This window comes from Ambystoma mexicanum, chromosome 13 (genome assembly GCF_040938575.1).
Source record: "Ambystoma mexicanum isolate Mex_15411 chromosome 13, UKY_AmexF1_1, whole genome shotgun sequence".
In the NCBI taxonomy this organism is placed as follows: Eukaryota; Metazoa; Chordata; class Amphibia; order Caudata; family Ambystomatidae; genus Ambystoma; species Ambystoma mexicanum.
In genome coordinates, this window is record NC_090938.1 from 702,769,204 (window position 1) to 702,777,690 (window position 8,487).

At 49.4% G+C, this 8,487-nt stretch overlaps 2 non-coding genes across 2 annotated transcripts; both read right to left on the reverse strand.

The window, feature by feature from the left end:
* Positions 1–922: 922 nt before the first annotated feature.
* TRNAL-CAA (transfer RNA leucine (anticodon CAA)) lies at positions 923–1,032 on the reverse strand. Its single transcript has 2 exons — positions 995–1,032; positions 923–968 (listed from the first exon to the last, which is right to left on the reverse strand). It is a non-coding gene; the product is annotated as a tRNA-Leu (tRNA).
* A 4,315-nt stretch (positions 1,033–5,347) lies between these two features.
* TRNAL-CAA (transfer RNA leucine (anticodon CAA)) lies at positions 5,348–5,457 on the reverse strand. Its single transcript has 2 exons — positions 5,420–5,457; positions 5,348–5,393 (listed from the first exon to the last, which is right to left on the reverse strand). It is a non-coding gene; the product is annotated as a tRNA-Leu (tRNA).
* Between the last annotated feature and the right edge of the window lie 3,030 nt (positions 5,458–8,487).

Genomic DNA, 8,487 nt, shown 5'->3' on the forward strand with positions numbered 1-8,487 from the left:
CTCTTTTTGTACCCACTCTTAGCCTGTATCTCGGGGTCCTGGATTTCTAGTATCTGTGAATGGCATAGGGGGTAGATTATGGTCAGTACATGTCTTAATGACGCAAACGAGTGTGTGCTTGGCTGTGCACAGGCACACACGCACAGATACAGACACACACGGTCTACTTATCCATAGAGACTTACTTCAGAGACACATGTAGGAAGAGGAAGCTAGCTGCACACATAGTAAAGATGTGTAGACATACATAAACTTACACAGAAAGATACCAATAACATAACCATATTAAGGGAAGCGCCACAAATATCTGCAGACATGGACAAACACAGAGACATAGCGGCTGCGTAAAGATGCACGTACATAGAGTGCAGGCATACAGGCAGCATACATAAACATGCAAGCACACATTGCTCTCTCCCTTCACAGGCTGTCCAGTTAGGAATGGTGTGCTGAGAAAAGGGCGACCAGCAGACAGTGTGACCAGCAACCCGGCTAGCTCAGTCGGTAGAGCATGAGACTCTTAATCTCAGGGTCGTGGGTTCGAGCCCCACGTTGGGCGCGGCATTCTTTTACTGATATTTTTCACATTTTATTTTACACACCTAGGTCACCTGCAAAATAAACTCAAGTTACGTCCTCTCGCAGATCTCTCTCCTACAGTACTCTATGGCCCAATGAATACATCTCAGCTCCAGTCCTTCACGCGCAACTAGTGGGATTTACCACCAATCAGTGGCCAGGGCTCAGCCCGCCTCCTGTGACGTGTTTCCTGAAGACAACAGCCCAGCTCTCCCCACCCTCCGTGCGCACCCCTACAAGTTAGAGCGATCTGTCAGGATTGGCAAGTTTAAGGACCGTCTATATACCGTGGCGCGAATCACCCCGATCCAAAAGCGGCTGGAAAAAAAAAAAAAAAAGGTTGTGTCAGAAGTGGGATTTGAACCCACGCCTCCAATTGGAGACCAGAACACCCAGCTGGGAAAGAGAATCAGCTCTTGAGTCTGGCGCCTTAGACCGCTCGGCCATCCTGACAACTGGAAGGTGCAGCAGGGTAAAGAGTACAGGCTCTGGAGCTGCAGGAGAAACACCCGCATATCAGCGTGTAACGGGAACCTGAGAAGCAGCATTCAGCTTTAATCATCTGCAACGGAATATCACACACTATGCAACATCACTCTCGTGTTCTGCATTGCAGATAAGCAAGGGCATGTTCCACAACAGGCATCAGGTACGGACTACATCAGAACACGCTTAACATGGATTCCAGAACAGACACCAGCAGTGGCATACATTGGGACAAACACCAGCCGGGAAACATTCAGTCTCGGACATCAAGGATGGAATTTTGCAAAACAGCCTCCAACTCGGCATCTTTCATCACCTGCTGAATATTCAAGGGCAGCCATCAATACATTAATATTCTGGGGCACACATCAACAGTTGGGGTTCCTAGAACAGCTCTTGGCAAAGCAGCATTTTAGAACAAATATCAGCAATGCCCCCTTCTAGATCGCTCGTTAGTAGTGGGGTAGTCCAGAGCAGACACTTTTCTGGAATATTTTAGGACGGACACCCACAGAGGGCGCTACCAAAGCATTCAGCAGTAATTAAACACTAAACAAATGTTATCAGCACCCAGTTATTACAGGCAGGTATGGCCAATGAGAGAAACCTCAATGGCCATTAGGAACAGAATATTCTAGAACAGGTATTGTGAATCGCATACCGTGATCTTGAAGGGGTAAAAACAGACTACCCTTTAGACAGCAGTTTTGTTGTTGACAAAACAGAAGGCATACTGTGGATAGGCAGGGTGACAGGGGAAGACAAGTTAAAAGGTTAAATACAGTATATAGAGGGGGACATTAATAAAAGGGTTGATTTAAATTTGGAAAAGTAAAGGGAATGGCAGAGTATGGGGAGTGGATAAGGGGAGGGGGACCCCACATTTGCACAAAAAAGTTGTCAGCAAATGGGCCAATTTTCTCATTTTAGGGAGTTGGAGAAGACCTAAAAACCACCAAAGTCTTAAGCAAGGCTGTGGACAGCCATCATATCTGGGTGATGTCACAACAGCCATTCGAGTTAGACGATTGTAGTTCAGACTTTAGCATAGAAACTTTTTACAACAAAGATCAGCACTAGATATTCGCCAGTGACATCAGCAATAAAAACGTTTACAACTTTGGTAGATCTGAACTTCGGTGACATACTGCGGTGGACTGTAAAGGACCTGCAAAAGATGGTTAAACTAGAGGACTGTCGCAGAGGTGGGGTCTGAGAGCCCTAATGCAGCCCAGCCCAGTGCCATGCACTAGAGTGCGGATGCCTTTGGGAAGGAAGAGATAGGGTGCATGTAGTCTCTGCAGGTATTCCAAGGCTAAGCAGGGTCCTGTCCGTGGACTGTGGAAAGGTGCAAAACGCAGAGTCGTGCTCCTGAAGAATCTCAAGGCTATGACGTGGCTGTCAGTATGGACCAATCTGCCATTAACAGCATGCTCAGTCCGGATCACAGATGGGAAAGCGCCCTCTCTACTGGACCAATCTGCCATTAACTGCCTCTTCCTGTAGGAGTTTGCAGGCATGCCATGGCTCCCAGTGTCAGGCAAATCTGCCGTTAACTGCCTGCCTTGTATTATCTCAAAGCCGAGCCAGAGCCCTCTGTACTGGGTCTGTCTGCCCACAACAGCCTGGTCTGTATTATCTGAGAGCCAGGCTAAAGCTCTCTGTATTGGGCCGAGCTGCCAATAACAGCCTGCTCCTGTAAGAGTGCCCAGCCAGGCCGTGTCTCAGAATCTATGGGGTTACTTTTGGTGACTATACAAGCCTCTCCCTCCGACTCCTCACCTGGTGTTTATGAGGAGTCGTCAGAGGACGCAATCTACTTCTGTCCCCTCTGAGGTGCTGTCTTCTTCTTTCCCTTCTTTTGGAAGAGGTAAGGGCGGGCTCCCCCAGCGGCCACTTTGACTAATATGCAAAAAGCCTGGCAGTGGGGTCTCCGGGGAGCCAACCCCACTCCAGGGAAAAGCCGACAGGCAGAAATACCCTGGTATCCTTAGCTAGTGCAGGTAGGTTTGGTTTGGTAACAGGATGGCCGCTAAAGCAGTTGTTCCACCGGTCGGGTGATGGATGAGTAGAGTATTCGAGCAGATAGACCACCGGAGAAAGACTTCAACCTGAATGGCCAGTCACAGGTAAGAGGAATGGACTATAGGGTCCAGAATGCACAGCAAGGATGCTTACTGAAGAGCGGGGTAACGTCCTAGGAAAGGAATGAAAACGGACTGGAACCTCGATGTTATTACAAGGTAAGCAGGAAATGGAAGAGTCCCCGGAGACTGGGTGAACAACAGGAGACTGCCACAGACAAGAGAGCATGCAGTGGCCGAGCGGCCGGGCAAAGGGAAGGTAGACAGGAGAAGAGCGCGGAGCGCGCAGCACAAAGGTGGAAAGAAAGAGCAAGAGGGAGCCGTTAGAGCAACGGAACCCAGAGCGGCCAGAAAGCCGAATGAAAGCGGGAAACTAGCGTCTCACCTTACAGTTGAGCAGGGTTGCAACGCACTGATGCAATCCCCTGACTTCGGGATATACATGGCGGTGGCCCTGTTGGTGAGCTACTAGACCGCTAAGACATGTTCCAACAGTTACGTGCCAGGACCGTTTTAGCGTCCTACAGCGATCCCAGACCTTCCAGGACCGATTCAAGACACTGTGGCTATCAGCGTTAACTCAGTCTTCCGTTAACTGCCTGCCTTGTATTAGCTCACAGCCGAGCCAGAGCTCTCTATACTGGGCCTGTTTGCCACCAAGAGCCTGATCTGTGTTATCTCACAGCCAGGCTATAGTTCTGTATATTGCACCAACCTGGCATTAGCAGCTTGCTGCTGTAAGAGCTCACTGACAGGACATAGTTCCCTGTGTTGGCCTACCCAGGCCCTGCTGAAGATGTTTGGTTGCCCATTTCAACATGATGGTTGGTGGCCCCCTGCTGAGAGCGAAAACAGTCTGGGGCACTCCTGGGGTGCATACATTACAATGGTGAAAAGGGAAGGTTACTAGCCGCTGATTATCAGGAGACGGCCATCCAGCAGGGATACTAAACATGAATTGCCCACTGAAGAGCAATAAACCCTTCTTTGTCAGCAAGAGGCTGATGTGGAGGAACAAGTGTTTGGAGGCAATGAGGTGATAACACGTCTGTAAATCCTGCAAACATGGGGAAGTCGCTGCCCCCCATACCCTTGCCCAAGACTTGAGGCCACTTTAATTTGCAAAGATTGAAAGGGCCTGACGGCGTCCCTGGGCTTATCTGCAAGTAAAAGCCTGCTACAATAAGGGCTCACCGCCAGGACAAAGCTCTCTGTATTGCTCCAGTCTGCTATTAACACAGCTGCTCCTGTATGAGATCGCAGGCAGACCATGGGGCTCTTTTTGTACCCACTCTTAGCCTGTATCTCGGGGTCCTGGATTTCTAGTATCTGTGAATGGCATAGGGGGTAGATTATGGTCAGTACATGTCTTAATGACGCAAACGAGTGTGTGCTTGGCTGTGCACAGGCACACACGCACAGATACAGACACACACGGTCTACTTATCCATAGAGACTTACTTCAGAGACACATGTAGGAAGAGGAAGCTAGCTGCACACATAGTAAAGATGTGTAGACATACATAAACTTACACAGAAAGATACCAATAACATAACCATATTAAGGGAAGCGCCACAAATATCTGCAGACATGGACAAACACAGAGACATAGCGGCTGCGTAAAGATGCACGTACATAGAGTGCAGGCATACAGGCAGCATACATAAACATGCAAGCACACATTGCTCTCTCCCTTCACAGGCTGTCCAGTTAGGAATGGTGTGCTGAGAAAAGGGCGACCAGCAGACAGTGTGACCAGCAGCCCGGCTAGCTCAGTCGGTAGAGCATGAGACTCTTAATCTCAGGGTCGTGGGTTCGAGCCCCACGTTGGGCGCGGCATTCTTTTACTGATATTTTTCACATTTTATTTTACACACCTAGGTCACCTGCAAAATAAACTCAAGTTACGTCCTCTCGCAGATCTCTCTCCTACAGTACTCTATGGCCCAATGAATACATCTCAGCTCCAGTCCTTCACGCGCAACTAGTGGGATTTACCACCAATCAGTGGCCAGGGCTCAGCCCGCCTCCTGTGACGTGTTTCCTGAAGACAACAGCCCAGCTCTCCCCACCCTCCGTGCGCACCCCTACAAGTTAGAGCGATCTGTCAGGATTGGCAAGTTTAAGGACCGTCTATATACCGTGGCGCGAATCACCCCGATCCAAAAGCGGCTGGAAAAAAAAAAAAAAAAGGTTGTGTCAGAAGTGGGATTTGAACCCACGCCTCCAATTGGAGACCAGAACACCCAGCTGGGAAAGAGAATCAGCTCTTGAGTCTGGCGCCTTAGACCGCTCGGCCATCCTGACAACTGGAAGGTGCAGCAGGGTAAAGAGTACAGGCTCTGGAGCTGCAGGAGAAACACCCGCATATCAGCGTGTAACGGGAACCTGAGAAGCAGCATTCAGCTTTAATCATCTGCAACGGAATATCACACACTATGCAACATCACTCTCGTGTTCTGCATTGCAGATAAGCAAGGGCATGTTCCACAACAGGCATCAGGTACGGACTACATCAGAACACGCTTAACATGGATTCCAGAACAGACACCAGCAGTGGCATACATTGGGACAAACACCAGCCGGGAAACATTCAGTCTCGGACATCAAGGATGGAATTTTGCAAAACAGCCTCCAACTCGGCATCTTTCATCACCTGCTGAATATTCAAGGGCAGCCATCAATACATTAATATTCTGGGGCACACATCAACAGTTGGGGTTCCTAGAACAGCTCTTGGCAAAGCAGCATTTTAGAACAAATATCAGCAATGCCCCCTTCTAGATCGCTCGTTAGTAGTGGGGTAGTCCAGAGCAGACACTTTTCTGGAATATTTTAGGACGGACACCCACAGAGGGCGCTACCAAAGCATTCAGCAGTAATTAAACACTAAACAAATGTTATCAGCACCCAGTTATTACAGGCAGGTATGGCCAATGAGAGAAACCTCAATGGCCATTAGGAACAGAATATTCTAGAACAGGTATTGTGAATCGCATACCGTGATCTTGAAGGGGTAAAAACAGACTACCCTTTAGACAGCAGTTTTGTTGTTGACAAAACAGAAGGCATACTGTGGATAGGCAGGGTGACAGGGGAAGACAAGTTAAAAGGTTAAATACAGTATATAGAGGGGGACATTAATAAAAGGGTTGATTTAAATTTGGAAAAGTAAAGGGAATGGCAGAGTATGGGGAGTGGATAAGGGGAGGGGGACCCCACATTTGCACAAAAAAGTTGTCAGCAAATGGGCCAATTTTCTCATTTTAGGGAGTTGGAGAAGACCTAAAAACCACCAAAGTCTTAAGCAAGGCTGTGGACAGCCATCATATCTGGGTGATGTCACAACAGCCATTCGAGTTAGACGATTGTAGTTCAGACTTTAGCATAGAAACTTTTTACAACAAAGATCAGCACTAGATATTCGCCAGTGACATCAGCAATAAAAACGTTTACAACTTTGGTAGATCTGAACTTCGGTGACATACTGCGGTGGACTGTAAAGGACCTGCAAAAGATGGTTAAACTAGAGGACTGTCGCAGAGGTGGGGTCTGAGAGCCCTAATGCAGCCCAGCCCAGTGCCATGCACTAGAGTGCGGATGCCTTTGGGAAGGAAGAGATAGGGTGCATGTAGTCTCTGCAGGTATTCCAAGGCTAAGCAGGGTCCTGTCCGTGGACTGTGGAAAGGTGCAAAACGCAGAGTCGTGCTCCTGAAGAATCTCAAGGCTATGACGTGGCTGTCAGTATGGACCAATCTGCCATTAACAGCATGCTCAGTCCGGATCACAGATGGGAAAGCGCCCTCTCTACTGGACCAATCTGCCATTAACTGCCTCTTCCTGTAGGAGTTTGCAGGCATGCCATGGCTCCCAGTGTCAGGCAAATCTGCCGTTAACTGCCTGCCTTGTATTATCTCAAAGCCGAGCCAGAGCCCTCTGTACTGGGTCTGTCTGCCCACAACAGCCTGGTCTGTATTATCTGAGAGCCAGGCTAAAGCTCTCTGTATTGGGCCGAGCTGCCAATAACAGCCTGCTCCTGTAAGAGTGCCCAGCCAGGCCGTGTCTCAGAATCTATGGGGTTACTTTTGGTGACTATACAAGCCTCTCCCTCCGACTCCTCACCTGGTGTTTATGAGGAGTCGTCAGAGGACGCAATCTACTTCTGTCCCCTCTGAGGTGCTGTCTTCTTCTTTCCCTTCTTTTGGAAGAGGTAAGGGCGGGCTCCCCCAGCGGCCACTTTGACTAATATGCAAAAAGCCTGGCAGTGGGGTCTCCGGGGAGCCAACCCCACTCCAGGGAAAAGCCGACAGGCAGAAATACCCTGGTATCCTTAGCTAGTGCAGGTAGGTTTGGTTTGGTAACAGGATGGCCGCTAAAGCAGTTGTTCCACCGGTCGGGTGATGGATGAGTAGAGTATTCGAGCAGATAGACCACCGGAGAAAGACTTCAACCTGAATGGCCAGTCACAGGTAAGAGGAATGGACTATAGGGTCCAGAATGCACAGCAAGGATGCTTACTGAAGAGCGGGGTAACGTCCTAGGAAAGGAATGAAAACGGACTGGAACCTCGATGTTATTACAAGGTAAGCAGGAAATGGAAGAGTCCCCGGAGACTGGGTGAACAACAGGAGACTGCCACAGACAAGAGAGCATGCAGTGGCCGAGCGGCCGGGCAAAGGGAAGGTAGACAGGAGAAGAGCGCGGAGCGCGCAGCACAAAGGTGGAAAGAAAGAGCAAGAGGGAGCCGTTAGAGCAACGGAACCCAGAGCGGCCAGAAAGCCGAATGAAAGCGGGAAACTAGCGTCTCACCTTACAGTTGAGCAGGGTTGCAACGCACTGATGCAATCCCCTGACTTCGGGATATACATGGCGGTGGCCCTGTTGGTGAGCTACTAGACCGCTAAGACATGTTCCAACAGTTACGTGCCAGGACCGTTTTAGCGTCCTACAGCGATCCCAGACCTTCCAGGACCGATTCAAGACACTGTGGCTATCAGCGTTAACTCAGTCTTCCGTTAACTGCCTGCCTTGTATTAGCTCACAGCCGAGCCAGAGCTCTCTATACTGGGCCTGTTTGCCACCAAGAGCCTGATCTGTGTTATCTCACAGCCAGGCTATAGTTCTGTATATTGCACCAACCTGGCATTAGCAGCTTGCTGCTGTAAGAGCTCACTGACAGGACATAGTTCCCTGTGTTGGCCTACCCAGGCCCTGCTGAAGATGTTTGGTTGCCCATTTCAACATGATGGTTGGTGGCCCCCTGCTGAGAGCGAAAACAGTCTGGGGCACTCCTGGGGTGCATACATTACAATGGTGAAAAGGGAAGGTTACTAGCCG